Source organism: Montipora capricornis, chromosome 2 (genome assembly GCF_036669925.1).
Source record: "Montipora capricornis isolate CH-2021 chromosome 2, ASM3666992v2, whole genome shotgun sequence".
In the NCBI taxonomy this organism is placed as follows: Eukaryota; Metazoa; Cnidaria; class Anthozoa; order Scleractinia; family Acroporidae; genus Montipora; species Montipora capricornis.
Window position 1 is genome coordinate 62,797,790 of NC_090884.1, and position 5,408 is coordinate 62,803,197.

Genomic DNA, 5,408 nt, shown 5'->3' on the forward strand with positions numbered 1-5,408 from the left:
TAAGCAGATTCAAGTAGTTTTGTCCATATTTAGTATAATTACATACTTAGGTGATTATTGAATATTCTCTGCGCTGATTGGTTGCGGGCTTACGGTGATTATTACGCTTAATGACAATAAGCAACATCATCATAAGGATAGTCTACAAAAGAGTCATAGACCCCATACAAAGGCGATTATTATTGTTTTTGTTTTTTTCCAAAATGGCCGCAAGCCGTTTTGTCGAGGTGACAGGCGAAGAAATTAATTGTTCTAAAGAAAATGCATATTTTTCAAATAATCACCTATGTAATATATTTGTAAAGACACGCCCTCCATGGAAACCAGCTTAATTTTGTTGGGGCTTAGCGTGTCTTCTGGATTTAAATAAAGTAGTGCCAAGTGGGCTAGCGCGCTCTCAGATTTTCGTAAAGGTTGGGAGAAGTAAGGGGGTTCTAATCGCGCCAAGAAAGTTTGGAAATACTGAAGGGTAGCTCTGAAGGGTGTAAAAGTAAATTCACCCGATCGGAGCTTAATTCAATATCCGTGGGTATGCACATTTGTGACTACCAACAACGAAAAAAAGACAGCAGACCGGTTTTATGACGTGGTATGCCTTTGGCATTCCACGTAATAAAAAAGGTGAAAGAAAATGGCTGCCTTGATTTGTTTGTGCAAACATAATCGCTTTTTATGGACTGTTCGAAATTATTTTTCACTGAAACCTCTGCTAAAGGATGGGAAAAATACCAGTGAAACAATTTTGAACAATTTTAGAATGGCAGTTGGAAAATAACAAGGAGAAATTGAGGTTAGCGATGAGGATAAACAGTGGCGTACGAGCCAATATTTTGAGCATATGTTTTTAAATGCCACGATCTCCTTCGTGACCATCTTTTTCGCGTTGAAAATCACGCTGGATCATCAAATTAAATTCACTCATTTCACCTCCCCTGGATCCATGCCTGCAAAGATCAAGATTTTCAAATCTGCGAAATTAAAGCAACAGGATGTCTCTTCTGAGGTGTTAGTCACTGCAATATTGCTGTTAAATGTAATTTTATCCAACAAATAATTGCACATCATGGGAAAATGCTAAATATAGTGACCGAGTTCCTGGAGGGGGGACTGGAAACTAGACATTTCAAAGGCCTTTTTCTCAAAAACTAGGAGAACAACCCCACCTTAAAATTTTAGAATTTCCTTAGCGAGAGAAAATAATTGACATGTTTAAAAAATAAGTAGTAAAATCTGTCAGACAGGTTTTTTGCAAATGGCAAGGATGTCGATTTTCATCTATTTTGATAATAACTGAAAAGCTGTCTGTTGGTTTTTTTTTTTTAAATGTCGACTGTTTTGTCTTCATGTTGTTTACTAATTTCCATAATTTTGACCCTGGTCATATGGCTTGGTTTTGAGAAAAAAGTCTTTGAAATGTCTAGTTTCCAGTCCCCCCTCCAGGAGTTTGGTTGCTACATTTAGCATTTTCCTCAGTTGTGTATTTATTTTTGAGGTAAAATCACATTTTACATCAATTCCAGTGACTAACACTTCAGAATAGACATCCTGTTGCTTTAATTTCACAGATTTCAAAATCTTGATTGTTGTCTTCGGAAAACTGTAGTGCAAAACATAATTACCTATGTTTGTTTTTATTTTCCTCATATATTTTGAAATATTTTGCGAATTTCTGTACTTACGGTTGTTTTTATGAAAAGTCCTTGGTTTATATGCTGATTTTTTTCTGAAAGGCCTATTTTATAACCTTTAAAATGAGTTTGTACGTCACATTGCTATAAATGTAAGTCCAGAAAAGTTAATTAGTTTCATGGGTATTTTAGGACCCTTTTTTCCAACAGACCGAAAATGAGATAATTATTGTTAAAGAATAAATAACCCAGGAGCTCCGGTTTTAGGCTTGGCTATTAATCTATATATAATTATACATATTTTGGTCAATAGGAAGAATAATTTTTATTACATAAACACCAATGAAATACCAAGCGAGCTTTTGTGCAAAAACATGATATTTTCACATGTGAAAAGATCACTGTTGCTATGATAGTGGTTGCATTTTAAAATCACGCCGTTCAATGCCGTCATGAAATGATTTACTATTTCATTGGTGTTTATATAATAAATAGAACATTACATGGCCGCTTGGAGATACGAAATGCTCTTCTTGTGTTGAAAAATATTTCACTTGTTTGCTGCGCTCACTTGTGAAACATTTTTCAACACTCGCAGAGAAATTTCATATCTCCACACAGCCATGAAATATCCTCTCTTTCTGCCATGGAAAAACATGAAATATAAATTATGAAATAAATTACAGCAGTACCCCGAAGTCCTGTCATCAAGTGATTTTCTCAGCACATAACGAAAAGCCAGAAAAATGCAATCGCTAATTCAAGCGAAGAGAACAGGTATGAAGCAATTTGCCAATGAAATTCATTGAAACATTTAATTGCGTAGAGGTACATTCTGAAGCTCAAAGTGAACAATGCTGCACATTCTTTTATAAGATCCTTGCTTGTTTCCTGTTAGCTTCGAATTAGGCAGGCGAGGTACTTTGAGTTATTGCTGCTAGAACCCAGTGCATTCTCTTTAATTAAGCTGTTCGTTTTAAGGTGGCTCCCTACAGTTTTTTGACCGCGCGCGAACTAGTTACGAAATCGCGCGATGGCGCGAACTTAAAAAATTCTACGCGAAAGTCGCGCGCGATAAACCGCAATGAAATGTCAACAAACATGGCGTCCAAATTTGTGAAAAAAAATCTGTCTGGAATAAGCAAGGATGTAACTCCCCCAGTTCGAACAGCGGTTCCTCCAACGACCTCGCGTTGCACGAATGGGCGCTTTGGAAAAACGAAACAGCAAAAAAGCATTGGCCCCATGAGAGATGGGTTAAAATCTTGGAGACTCCGAGAGACTCCGACTCCGAGTGTTAAAAGGAAACTTGTCTTTGAAAGCGCCACGGATGAAAAACGAGCCTCCTACCAAATATCAGACAAGAAGTTTAAAGGTAACGTACAATTCTTCAAGCATTGCTCTTGTTCACAGCGGAAAGTATAAATCGAGTTCGGAAGTCAGTAATCTAAATAGCATGTGATGAACTTCTTCATAGGCTGTCATGTTACAAGAAGAGTCTGTTCCACATGGAACCCGCCTTATTGATCTTGACGTCCTTCCGTCCAAACATCAAACAGTGTCATTTTTGCCATTCAGGTAACGTTAGAAGATGCAGATGACAATAACAATACACAACAAAATGGGGAAAAGCATGCTCTTTCCTCAACTTTTTAATTAGCTTCTTTTTGAATTTATGAAGCTATAATCACCCTCCTACCAGCGACCGTAAATACAATTCCCCTCTCAAAAATAAGACAAAATAGAAATAAGACAATTGTTTACAAGCATTATAAACATCTAAACATCGTCAAAAGCCCCAACAGGGATTTATGTTATTTTAAATTAAAGGATGCCCATTTCATAGCTTTTTTTTAATGTCTAAAAGTTGTTTGACAATACAGTATTATTCAAAGCTTTTGGTTTCACTAGTTCTTCAGAATTATTTAAGTGGTGAAACTTACCTTTACACAGACCAAATGTAGCCATGGTGTAATGGATCTCTTATTATCCCACCACAAAAGTCCTATAGCTCAAAGCTAAGTTTTTTATTAACACGCTTAGGTCCATTGTCATTTTGCAAAGTGAAGAATGAGATTCGACATGGCCTAGCCAGGACATTCTTGATACCATGCTCATTTTGTGGCAAAACCAATAAGATTAAAACTTCTGGAGAACACAAAGTGGCAAGTGTGGACCTGCAGCTTTGATATAAACACAAGAGTGGCTTTGGTTGTCTTCATGCTGGGATTGGGCAAACACACATCAACAATGTACTGTCAACTATTAACATTCCAACTATCAATTCTTCCACATTTAAAGAGAGAAAGGGAAGTAGGTATAAACATTGTTACTGTGGCCCGAGAAAGCTGTCATTATTTACTAATTAATGATAGTGCACAAATACTTAATGATGGTTTCCAACCAGATGAGGATAATTCAAAAAGGGAGATCGTAGTCAATGCGGAAACTATCGAGGGATCTCTCTCCTAAGTGTGGTGGGAAAAGTCTTTGCTGACATCCTCTTACAGAGACTTAAACGCATAGCTGACAAGGTTTATCGCCCAGTCCCAATCCGGTTATCGCCGAAAACAGAAGTACCATTGACCGGAATCTTTACCCTGAGACAACTAATGGAGAAAACCGAAAGAACAACATCAAAACTTGTACAATCGTTTTTTGTTCGACTTTACCAAGGCATTCGATACAGTAACAGAGAATTTCTGTTTAAAAATCTTGGAAAAGTTGGTTGTCCTCCAAAAGTTTTACCAGGCTGATTCCCAGTCTCTACTCTCAAGTTCATTGCTCGGTCTCCTCATTGTTGATGGAATCTTGACCGAACCGTTTGAATATAACAGTGGTGTTGAAACAATGTTGCAAGTTTGCGACCCACATTGTATGGAATCTATGCAGCCGTTACTTCTCCTACTCGCCATACGGGAATGTTGGCCACCCCCATCAATTCAGCCCTAAAGATCATGGTTTCGGTACGATGGTGATCTCCTCTCGACTCGAGGAGACTGGAGGCGAAAACTAGAACCTTTAGCGACTTCATCAGAGAAGGACAGTATGCGGATGACATCGCAATCTTCAGTGACTCAGCCCTTGGACTACAGACTTTGCTCACAGCCTACAACAGCATGGCAAAACGGATGGTGTCCCTGTCCTCTATAAACAGCAAAAGAACCGAAACCTGTGCATTGGTCCCTGAAGAACAGTTTTCTTTATCGATGGCATGCCAATCAAAACTGTGAACCGTTTTAAGTATCTCGGCGAGTATCTGTTACCCACGCAGATTGTTCAGTGAATGCGGAGCACTCATCACGCGTATACAAGCTGTATCATCTGCCGTACGGTCGGCTCCGTTGAACGTGTCTTTGACTCCCACGACCTTACGCTCTCGACAAAGCTGAACGTCTATGTCCAATGTTGGACGCCACTCCTGACATACGGTTTGTGAAACCTGGACACTGTATCGATACAACATCAACCACAGCTCCGTACAGTTCAACAACGGCATTGGAGAAAGATTCTTTGTATCAAGTGTAGCGACTATGTGAAGTAATGAAGAGGTGCTCCCTTACGGTCGGAGCAGTATGCTGATGATATCGCAGATCACGCTTACCTGCAACCAACGTCGCTTACGCTGTGCTTGGTCATGTCTCAAGGATGGATGACTATCGTCCCGTGAAGGCCCTCATGTAACGGCGAGCTCGATAAAGGCACTCGTCCTAGTTGTGGTCGACCGAAATTGCGTTCACAAGACGACACCTGTAAAAGTGTTCTTAAGTCTGGAAGAAT